Raw genomic sequence first — 12,346 nt, 5'->3', positions numbered from 1 at the left:
AAATGGATTTCCCCAGCTGGGCATTCCCTGGTGTCAGGAGAACTCTATTGCACTCTAGCTATTTTCCTCAGGTAGCTAGGCCTTTGGGGGCCATAGTCAGCCTGCAGTATACGGCTGCTCTATACGGAAGCTCTAATTAGCTTGGGTTCAGTCATGGCAGACTGTTGCAGACAGTTGATACCAGGTCAAGCTGAGAATCTAGGCCAATCTGTTTGTATAATCACTATGTATACACAGGGAGAAATTCAATCAGATGCATCAAGAAGTGAGTGAGTGAAATTCCCAAAGGAGTCTCTGGGCCAAATTCTACACAGACTTTAATGGTGGTGTAAATATTACAAGTCAGATTCTGCTCCCACTTACACTGGTACAAATCCATATAATTCAGTGCAACTACTCCAGTTTTAAACTGAAGTAACTCAAAGCAGAATCTGGACTATGTCAATATGATGTTCAGAAAATGGATGCAAGTAGCAAAGTAATACTGCACTGCGCTGACATTAAATGTGTATAAAATGAGAGTAAATTACACAATGAGAGCCAGAAGGTAACACAGCCATAAATGGTGTGAGTTAAAGCATCTGCTCTTTAATTGATGATTAGGGTCCTACCAAATTTGCAGTCCATTATGGTCAATTTCACAGTTATGGGATATTAAAAAATTGAATCAGAGGGGTAGCCATGTTAGTCTGGATCTGTAAGAGCAGCAAAGAGTCCTGTGGCACCTTATAGACTAACAGAAGTATTGGAGCATATGCTTTCATGGGTGAATACTCACTTCATCAGACCCACGAAAGCGTATGCTCCAATACTTCTATTAGTCTATAAAGTGTCACAGGACTTTTTGTCCCTTTTTAAAAAATTGTAAATTTTATGACCATCTATTTAAATGTGAAATGTCATGGTGTTGTAACTGTAGGGGTCCTGGACTTGTGGGGCGATCAGAAGGTTATTGGGGGAGAGGGGTGGTGCTGCAGTACTGCTACCCTTACTTCTGTGCCGCTGCTGACAGCGGTGCTGCCTTCAGAGCTGAGCAGCTGGAGAGCGGCAACTGCTAGCTGGGAGCCCAGCTCAGAAGGCGGCGCCCCGCCAGCAGCAGCGCAGAAGTAAGGGTGGCAATACCATACTATGCCATCCTTACTTCTGCACTGCCGCCTTCAGAGCTGGGTGGCTGAAGAGTGGCAGCTGCTGGCTGAGGGCCCAACTCTGCAGGCTTGGTATAAATGGCATTGTGTTGCTCTTTTGACTCTGACAGGAGTGGTGACATCTACTTATTAGGGGTCTAGTTTCAGAATGTCAAATCAGGGTAAGTTTTTGAGCATTTACTTTGCACCATTTCGGACTGCTAGCTTGGTGCAGGTTATCATACTTACACATGACATGTAACCTTTAGACCACCATTTATTATTACCACTGAATTTGATGCACCTACGTTTTTGGGCCCAATCCTACATTGTTTGTTTTTCTAGAAATTCCACAGTGTGGAAGTTTGGAATGTGCAAGGGATAAGGGTCAGGCCCCACACAGAAATCAGGGCCAGCTCTACCATCTTTGCCGCCCCAAGCAAAAAAAAAAATCCACTTGGACTGCCACCCAAACTGCTGAAGCAAAAAAACAAAAAAAAACAAAAAAAAACGCTTGGACTGTGCTACCCCAAGAATGGACAGAATACCACTCCTTAGCATGTGCCACCCCAGGCATGTGCTTCTTCTGCTGGTGCCTGGAGCTGGCCCTGACAGAAATATTGCATCTTAATATCAGACTATCTGATAAATACCTCTCAGCTGCTTATACATGAATTTAAATAAACATGCCAATGTTTCAGACAAAAACTATATATATATAAAATTTTAAAGAGAAAATGGATATTTATTTTAAGTTACATAAGCTTACTGCTGTCATCACCAGTTCACTGTGGACTTCTTGATTTTCAGGAAAAACATATGTTGCTGATATACATCTGAGCAAGGGAACAGTTGTGCAAGGGCAATTGCTTATAAAAATAAAATTAAAAATTGATATTAACATACATGTAGATATCCTGTCTCTGTTAATATGCCTAATATTAAGAAAAAAATAGATTAATCTGATTGATTTAAGTCTCTTCATTGCTCTGTTGTCACATCTTCCTGATATGAGTTTGGGTTACAGGGGAGACTTGGTTCACCAGAACGCTCTTCCCTCACATCTAATTAACAAACTATTGAAGTCAATGAGAATCTTTCAAGAGATTTCAGTTGTGTTTTGGACCAGGACCTACATGAATATGTTAAAGTTTTTCCATGTAAAATTTGATACATTACAAGTAGTGCTAAATAACTTTGATACTGACTAGAGTAGTGGTCTACTTGAGAAACAGGAATATTTAATGGAAAGTAGAAGCTTTAGAGAAACAAAGCTGTGAACAAATATGATGAATGTAGTGGTTTCAGAATATAAAACTTCCTGGGTGACTTCAGCTCTAACAAAAACAAGAGCTCAAAGGAAGGTTGAAACAACCCAGTAAATGCCTGCAAAAATATGTCAGATTCTTGGGCTTGCTGGAAGGGATGGGACTAAAGGATGCTGTGGCAACACAGATATTATGCCAGAGTCTGACAGAGTTTAGCTCCTGTTGTTCAAAAAAGGTCATGAATACCTCTCAGAAAGAAAGGTCAGACTAAATGAGCATGAACACCTTCCTTCCCCCATTCGCCTTGACAGTTGAATTCCAACACTAAAGAACAGGGAACATATGCATTTGATTTGGCTCTTTAAAACTGAACACAATATTTGGCATGTATTGAATGTTACTAAGTAAACAATAAAGGAATAGAAAATGAGTAACACAAACTGCACAATAGTCACTATCAGTATGCAACTTTGAAGAGCTTGTATATGTACCTCCAGGGAGCAAGTAAGTAAAAGTAATATTAGGGTCTTTTCCTTTCTGGATAGCAACTCAAGCCCAAGGGAAGAAAATTAGAAAGTTTAAATACAGTTTACAGTGCAAGATAATACCGTACTAAAGAACGCAGTTCTCCTCACACTTATAATTAGTGCATCTGTATCCTTTCCCACAGCCCTAAAGAAACTGTTATTGTTGGCATAAATTCAACTGCTATGTGGACAGGATCTAAATAAAAGAGTTAAGTCTTGCTCAGAGCTTGCCTTTAAGTCATTAGACTTTACACACATGAACAAAACATAATGCTGTTTGAAGTTGGAATATCTGAATTCAAAAGGCATTGCTTTCTTGTTAAAGTACTGAAGGGTAAATGAAGATGAGCATGAAATTAAGTTAATGTATTGTACAAGCACAGAATCCTCAAACTGGGATGTTATAAGATTTGTCTGTGAAATGGCACATTGGTGATATTACATGTGCATAAATAAGTTGAGATACTAGAGTTCCTCAACAAAACTGTTATAAGAATTTTTTTAACCTGGGCAAAACAACATATTATTCACAGAAACAGCTGGATCATTTAACTGAACCTAACCCAAGAATTTGAGGCAAAAACCCAATTTAGCATGGAAAAATTCTGCCCAAATAGTTGAAGTTCGTCAAATTATATGCAACTGAAAACTGTATTATAATAGAAATTACGAGGCAACCTCAACTACATGTATCACTACTTGTGCTGCCTATAATGTTCAAGTTTGGGTATGTTTTTTATTTCTTCATTGTTTGTTATTGTTTTTGTTGCACTTCATAAACAAATCTCTGACACAGATTATCTATCAGGATACAGCTTCAGAACATTTTGGAAGGGGAAGGCAGATTTGTGCAAGCTCTTTTTAAAACTTGCATGTTTTCTATTGCCATGAGTTTGAGTTAGAAACTGGAAGGGGTGAAGGAGGAAAGTTCCTCCCTACTGTCCCACAGGGTGCCCTGATTAACCACAATCTCTTGCTCAGACTCCTGTTAGTGGGTATCTGTCAGTTTTTATGGTTATCCACATTCTAAAAGGCAAGTTGTAACAACAAATGACATTTTCTAAAGTCCTGTGTGTGCTGATGGAATTCCCTGAAGGATCTGTCTATGTCTGGTTCTTTTTCTAGTTTATATGTATGCTTCAGAATCTGTGTTATATAATACAACTAGGCACCTTGGCTTGTAGTTTTAGCTTTCATCTGCCAATTGTTATGAACAATTTACAAGGTGTTTTTAAATGGCTCCAGCAAGCAGTGCTCCTATTAACAGATGGTTCTCCACTACATCTCAATTGCACATGGACATAGTGGACTGTGGTGGCCAACAGGAGCTGGTTGCTGCTCCCTGATACCCAGCCACTTGGCCCCAGCGGAAGTTAAAACACAAGGAATTATATTTCTACTACTAGCATAAGAGTTTAGGAGAGCAGGGAATCAGGAATAGCTAAGCTTGACTCCACTGTGCCCCCTTCTGCCTCCAACATACCCTTTGGCAGGCCCTGGACTTGGACCCTTTTCCTACTTATTCCAGGAGTATAAGTGTCAGCTGGCATAGAAAGTTGAAGAGGGAATGCTCTAGGGGGACTCTCCAGCAAATTAAAAGCCAGTTCCATGGAAAAATGTGACACTCTGAAAAAGATTTTGTTCTGATTTGGAAGGTTAGAAACTTTGAAATTTCCCACAAATTTAAATTCACTCTTCACTGCTTATGCAGTAAATCTGGCCCAGAAGGTTACATTCACCTCTAGTGTAAATAGGCAAAATGTTTCAATGACTTGGACCATTGATTTTGTTGAAAACAAACTCTAATGCTTTATAATCTGGATAAAATTATAAATTGAACTTTTAGATAGCACTTTTCCTCCATAGATTTTTCAAGTACTTTACAAAGATGACTAAAACTTTATTTGTTTGTGCTGCAGTTTCCCTATATATGAAAGAATTTAGCTGACTTACCCAATATTACACAGCAAGCCGGTGACAGAGCAGGCAACAGAACCCATGTCCCCGGATTCGCAGCCCTTTGTCTAACTATTGAACCAGATTGCCTGCAAAATTGATGTTTGTAGTATTCATTTTCTTTAAATTATATTAAACAAATAACAAATGAGATCCACACAACTGAACATGTACTGGTATTTTTGTAATCAAGCTACAGAACATAGATTCAAAGTGAAAGAGTTTTCCCCAACCTTTCACATTGTGTCGTTAGAGAAAAGATTTTAATAGTGTTGATTCTTCATTATTGTCTCCAAACAGTTCCTCCCCAAATGTAAATACATAAGCAAAATATAGTGTAAAGCTGTAAATACCCAAAATGAACTTTTTAGAAATAGTTCTATCTGCAGGCAAAGGTATTAGTCCTTGGAAGGCCGGAGCATGAAATGACAAATGCAAATTTATGCTAAAAAATTAGGCATTAAAATAAACAGTTCTGAAGTATTTTGTTCTCTCAGACAGTAATAGTGGGGTTTGTATAAAACATGTATTTATTTTAAGCAATCCATCTAGTGAATGCATTGTAGTTTAGAATTTATCTGTCAACATTTTTGGAGATACGATATAATCTAAAACCTCTTTGCTTTAATGATTAAATATAATCCCAGTTCTATGAAGTCTCCTTTTTGTGTCAAGCATATAATTTGCTTGCATCTAAATGAGTTAGTCAGCAAGAAAGGACAGTGGAATCTTTATAAGCAGCTGACTTCTCTTGAGCCTCATTTTACATTTCTGGTTCCATTACCATTCAAGTGAAAGGAGATACTATTGGTAAAATAGAAGAGGTGAGTAACAGGGACATGAGGGCTGCCAAACATCAGCTACTAGTGAGAGCTCCAAAAATACCTAAACACTCACTAGTATTACAATGAACTATAACACAAAACACTATTCCCTTGGGGCATCTTTAGGAATGGCACAACAGCATTGTCTTTTATAGGAGCTTTTCCTGAGCAAAGTCTGTAGGATCAGTCCTAATGTTTCTCAATCTCAGTTGGACAAAGAAGGGCTACATTTCAAGTACAGAACAGAGATCAATATCCATACAACCAGGGGAGTGCACAAGGGGAAAACAAGCTGGGGTCTGAGTGCCCCCAGTCAGTGGATACACAGAACTCCTCCAGGATGGTGGATAGTGAGCTCTTCTGGTTCCAGGCCAGGGCGGGAGATCCAGCTCCTCTGGCTGCCAGGGGAGAGTGAGCTACCCCAGACCTGGGGTTGTGGTGGAAGGTGGAGAGCCAGCTCTTCCAGGCACAGGGGCCCACAGAACGTGCCCCTCCAAAAATGACTAAATTTGTATTCCTGTGAATGCCCCTGCATACAAAATTATATTTTTATCTGGTGGAAAGGACTGAGTGCTAGTGCTAATTGTTGGTAGGCTTATATTGTCCCTAGGGCCATTTTGTGATGGTTACACTTATGCAAAAAGACTATGGGGCAACAATGACTCTAGTATCATTCTCTTTCTGTCTAGAACTCTTCAAGTGATGAAGACCTTGACCTTCATGCTTCTCTTTGGTAATGTTCTTGTTTATCTCTTTTCTTCCTCTTTTGAAAGACTATAGGGTATTTTACATTTGCTGGGGATTTCCCTTTAGATGTTAATTAAATGGACAGATAATCTATAAATTGTTGATGCATATGACAATAGCACATAGGTGTGCAAGCTGGTGATCATGAATAGAGCCAGAGGGATCACAAGCTCTCACTTTCATTAGACTTAGATGTGAGTTCGGGGAAGATCCTAAAGTGGTGAGGTTTTTGTTTTTTTCTAGCATGGGTTCTGGTGCAAGTATCTCTACAATATTCCACATTACAAAGCCAATATCCACTCATAACTCAAGGGGTCAAAACCATGGGTGGTGTAACAGAGTTATACTGATTTACATTGGTTGAAGCTTTGGTCCAAGGTCTCTGAGATACAAGCTAGAATACTACACAGTGAATATAATCGAGACTTTTTCATAAGAAAGTTCAGCACTGGAAGCCATTTGTCTTTAAGTGTCTTTTCCCTGTGATACAATGTAAATTATCTGCTCCAGCAGCAAGCAGGCCAAATTCATCCCCAGTGCAAATTGACTGGGGTCAATGGATTTACATGAAGGATGTGGTAGTGGAGTGAGACTCACCAGCACAGCACCTCCTGCTGGTCATCTTGGGAATTAGCTCTTCAGCATACAGAGCACCTCCTACTGGCCAGTGTCTAGCCTGCCACCAGCCCCCCTCCATATCTCTCCCAGACCCCAGTGCCCCTTTCATCAGGCTTCTGCCCCTAGCAGTACCCCCTCACTGTAGGTTTCCCCTTCCAGGGGAACCCCCAACCCTCTAAATCCACCTTGCTTCAGTGGCTACTGCCAGTCATCTTCTAGCCCCTGCTCACTGGGGCAAACTGCAGTCAGTAATGACTACTCATCAAGGGGGTTGGCCCAGCTACCTCTTGCCTATTCCCAAGCTACACCTCTGTAGCCCCAGGACCTGTGTACCAGCTTGGAGCTCCCCAGCTCCCTTTACTCTTCCCTAACGCTGCTGTATTTCAGATACCTTGCTTCCAGGCAGGCAGCCCTTCCCACTCCAGGACTAGAGTGAGACTCCTTCAGCTTCTAGGCCCCAGCTCTCTTATAAAGCCAGCTGGGCTCTGATTGGGATGGCTCCAAATGTGGCTGCTTCCCCAATCAGCCTAGCTTGGCTGCTCTTAAACCCTGTTCCCCAGGAGTGGGGCAGCTGCCCCACTACAGATGTATTGACCCATTATTTTAAAAGTATTTAAAAGGATTGTATAACTACAGAGGTCTCCAGTGGTTCTTTGTGAATACCATCACAAATACAATAGGTTTTTGTCTGGTAGATTGGGAAGCTCACAGGCTTTCATTTATTGTTGAGGAGTTAAGATATAGCTAGAGTAGAAAACCCAATGTGGGATTTACAAGTTATCATCACAGGATAAAATTATTTGCTAATAAGTTTTTCCAGCTGAATTCACAGACCGAGGAAGTTCTTAGCTTCCTTCACTAGTAAACACTATTCAAGTAGTAACCAAACTGAAATTTCATTCTCCTCCCATCCTGACTGATTTATCCTTGCAACATGTCAGATGGGTAACAAGACTCCTCAGTAGCAGTTAGATGTTGCTCCATCCATTTTCTGAAGTCTCATGTTAAAAAGAGGCATTGTGAGAAGTACTTCTGTTGGCGGAAGTCCTTCGCTGAGTAGATTACATGACAGAGATATCAGAATGGGGAAGATTCAGCAGTGTAGGGCTATGATGTTCTGAATGAGAATTATTTCAAAAATTTCTGTGGGAGATTTTAAATGTTTTTAAAATACATTACAAAACCCTTTATCACAAAATGGAGTTACTTTAAAAAGTGCCTAAATATTAATAATTCAAACTGAGGCAGTCACTGTCCAATTGAGTAAGACTTGGCAGGTCTTACTGCTCAATTCCATTGATAAAATGAATTCTATTTACTGGGTGCTACATCTATGACCCACCAACAGATCCAGGGCTGTGGGGCCTTAGCAGTGGACTCTTCCTTGAAGAGGTAGAGGGCATACAATTGTATAAATCCCACTCCACCAAAAGCAAGCATTATCTGCCCTCCCTCATGGTGAGTACTTCATGGAGCATAGTATCAGAGGGGTAGCCCTATTAGTCTGGATCTGTAAAAGCAGCAAAGAATCCTGTGGCACCTTATAGACTAACAGACGTTTTGGAGCATGAGCTTTCGTGGGTGAATACCCACTTCGTCAGATGCATGTAATGGAAATTTCCAGGGGCAGGTATATATATGCAAGCAAGCTAGAGATAACGAGGTTAGTTCAGTCAGGGAGGATGAGGCCCTGTTCTAGCAGTTGAAGTGTGAAAACCAAGGGAGGAGAAACTGCTTTTGTAGTTGGCAAGCCATTCACAGTCTTTGTTTAATCCTGAGCTGATGGTGTCAAATTTGCAGATGAACTGAAGCTCAGCAGTTTCTCTTTGAAGTCTGGTCCTGAAGTTTTTTTGCTGCAGGATGGCCACCTTAAGGTCTGCTATAGTGTGGCCAGGGAAGTTGAAGTGTTCTCCTACAGGTTTTTGTATATTGCCATTCCTAATATCTGATTTGTGTCCATTTATCCTTTTCCGTAGATAGTGTCCAGTTTGGCCGATGTACATAGCAGAGGGGCATTGCTGGCATATGATGGCGTATATTACATTGGTGGACGTGCAGGTGAATGAACCGGTGATGGTGTGACTGATCTGGTTAGGTCCTGTGATGGTGTCGCTGGTGTAGATATGTGGGCAGAGTTGGCATCGAGGTTTGTTGCATGGATTGGTTCCTGAGCTAGAGTTACTATGGTGCGGTGTGAAGTTACTGGTGAGAATATGTTTCAGGTTGGCAGGTTGTCTGTAGGCGAGGACTGGCCTGCCATCCAAGGCCTGTGAAAGTGTGGGATCATTGTCCAGGATGGGTTGTAGATCCCTGATGATGCCTTGGAGGGGTTTTAGCTGGGGACTGCATGTGATGGCCAGTGGAGTCCTGTTGGTTTCTTTCTTGGGTTTGTCTTGCAGTAGGAGGCTTCTGGGTACACGTCTGGCTCTGTTGATCTGTTTCCTTATTTCCTCGTGCGGGTATTGTAGTTTTGAGAATGCTTGGTGGAGCATAGGTATCATGGACCATAAATATGCCTGTTGGTGAAGAAGGGGATGCAGTTTGTACCCTATCTATGCCAGCAGGGGTCAATGAAACCCATTGACCTTAATTTCCAAGAAATCATGAAGGAATATTTAAATATTTTATTAGTATATGTATGATGGTAGCACCCAGTGGGCCCAATCATGATTAAGCCCTGTAGTGCTGGGTGCTGCACAGTCATAAAAGATACGCCCCATCTCTAAAGACCTTAGAGTCTGAACTGTGATCAAGATGTGACAAGTGCCTGGGGAACACAGCAGAGGAGAAGAGGGAAAAACTAACAGAAATATAGGGTTGCAATATATTTACTAAGTGTACAGTTTGGAAGCTTCATAGTTTTTGTTTGTTTCTGTTAAATAGTGAGCAAAAGATACTAAAGAATCATTAACAGCCTGCCTGCCTAGGCAACCTTGTTTCTGCAGATTATGTAAGCATGAGGGTGTTGTTGGTTTTTTTGGAGGGGGGGATAGGAGGGTATTCTAAAAAGACTCAGGATAAATTTTTCAAAAGTGTCTATGTGACTTAGAAACCTAAATCCCATTGACTTTCAGTGAGACTTAGGGCATGGCTACACTTTCAAATATAGAGCGCTTTGAGTTAAACCAGCCTTTGTAGAGCACAGTAGGGAAAGCACTGCAGTCTGTCCACACTGCAAGCACACTGGCGTGGCCACATTTGCAGCACTTGCAGCGGCCACAGAGAGCAGTGCATTGTGGTAGCTATCCCAGCATGCAAGTGGCTGCCATGTGCTTTTCAAATGGGGGGAGTGGAATATGACAGGGAGTGTGTTGTGTGTATGTAGGGGTAGAGAGAGTAGGTTTTTACGGGGCTGAGAGCATGTCAGCATGCTGTCTTGTAAGTTCAGACAGCAGCAGATCCCCTCTCCCCCCACCGCCTCTCTCACACACAGCATTCCACAATAATGGTTTGCTTTGATATCTGCATTACCGCAGTGATTCCAAAACAGTGACCAGAGTGGCCACTTGACTTAAGGGGATTATGGGACGTTTCTGGAAGCCGATCAGAGCACAGTAATGCAACACCTTGTTCACACTGATGTCGGGGCGTTTCACCCGAGGCACACCAAGCATTATGCTTCTCGCTGAGGTGGAGTACCAGGAGCGCTCGAGCCGTGGAGTACCAGGAGCGCTCTAGCCATGGAGTCAGAGTGCTTTAAGTGCCTTGCCAATGTGGATGGGTCGTGAGTTAGGGTGCCCGGGGCTGCTTTAATGTGCACTGACTCGCAAGTGTAGCAAGCCCGTAGTCTCCTAGGGCCCAAATCCTCAAAGGTATTTAGGCATCTAAGTCCCATTGATTTCAATGGGTCTAAGTCACTTCTAAAAATGAAAATTAGGCTTCTAAGTCACTTAGGCTGTTTTTAAATTGTTACCATAAATCTCAAGCATTTATATACTACATTGTTTTGGGAGTGAGAAATATTTAAACTACTTTGCAAATGTGGCATTGCCTAGTAAAATGAAGCATGTGCAGAGCACAGCCTAGTGTGGAATGCAACCTTTTTATTTTCATAGGCCATTTATACACGTTTAGCTAATTTAATATTAAATATTACATTCTACCACATGTCAGCATAGTGGCTCAACTAGAAATATAATTGTGCTGTCACATGGGAAAAATGGGTTGAGAATGGTCTGGAACCTGGAAATCAGGCCAGCAGGGACTGGAAGCCCTGAATGCCTTGTAATCAGTTGAGAGAACCATTTCAATTTGAGAGGAGATGCTTTGCCATCTGTCCACAATGTTGCATGAGGTATTCATTAGAACTGGGATTCCCAACGTTATTATGTCCCCACCCAAGGTTCCTAGATTCCTAGGGTCTAAGTCACTCCTAAAGTGACTTAGACTCCACTAGATTCCTCTGGGACTGGAGTGCATGAAGGGAGTGTGAGCATCTTTCTGTTTGTCCATCAAGTCTGGAGAAGGTAATTGGAGTGTTATTGTGGTTACCTTCTTGAGATCTGAGGAAGATCTCTGTGAAGCTCCAAAGCTTGTCTCTTCCATCAACAAAAATTGGTCCAATCAGACATTACCTCTACCACCTTATATATATCATATCCTGGGACCAATACAACTATAACAACTCTGCGAATATAGAGACTCTCTCTCTCTCGCTCACTCTCTATTTTGGAAGCAATACATTTAGTCTTTGGGTGGGAGAACACAAGATATCCTATGCTGCTTTGCAGTGACTCCCTTGTGGTTGACTAGCAGCGTGGCAATGATATGCTCTGAGGGATGGTATCTAGTCTGCAAGAAATATATGAAGTGAGGGAATTCCAGATAGCCATATGAAAAGAAAAATTATTTGTTTTCTGTGTGGATGCCAAAGGGCAAAATATTTACTGCAGGATATTACACTTTTCTTATGTACAAAGTTGAACAAACATTTTAACTAACAGGAAATTATAATTTCTTCAACTCTCAGTTTGCAAACCTGTGGATTTTGACTGAACGTTTGAAGCCCTCTTAACTTTTCCAGTTCTCAGCTGTATCTTGAGGAAACAATGAACGTACTTATGATGGTTCTCAGGCACCCAGTGTGACACTGTATGATTGAAACATGACCAGTTATATCATTAATATTGCCATTGTTAGTCAATCAGAACTAAACCTGTTACAAGTTTGTCATGTAAGGTGTTGTATGAATTTCTGATTTGCTGAATATAATTATCCTATTTGTATGCATGTATCATTTTTGTACGCAAAGTTATGAATATTGACCATGTACCAGTATTTCA

This window comes from Gopherus flavomarginatus, chromosome 3 (genome assembly GCF_025201925.1).
Source record: "Gopherus flavomarginatus isolate rGopFla2 chromosome 3, rGopFla2.mat.asm, whole genome shotgun sequence".
Taxonomy (NCBI): Eukaryota; Metazoa; Chordata; order Testudines; family Testudinidae; genus Gopherus; species Gopherus flavomarginatus.
Note: the sequence above shows the minus strand (reverse complement) of the source record.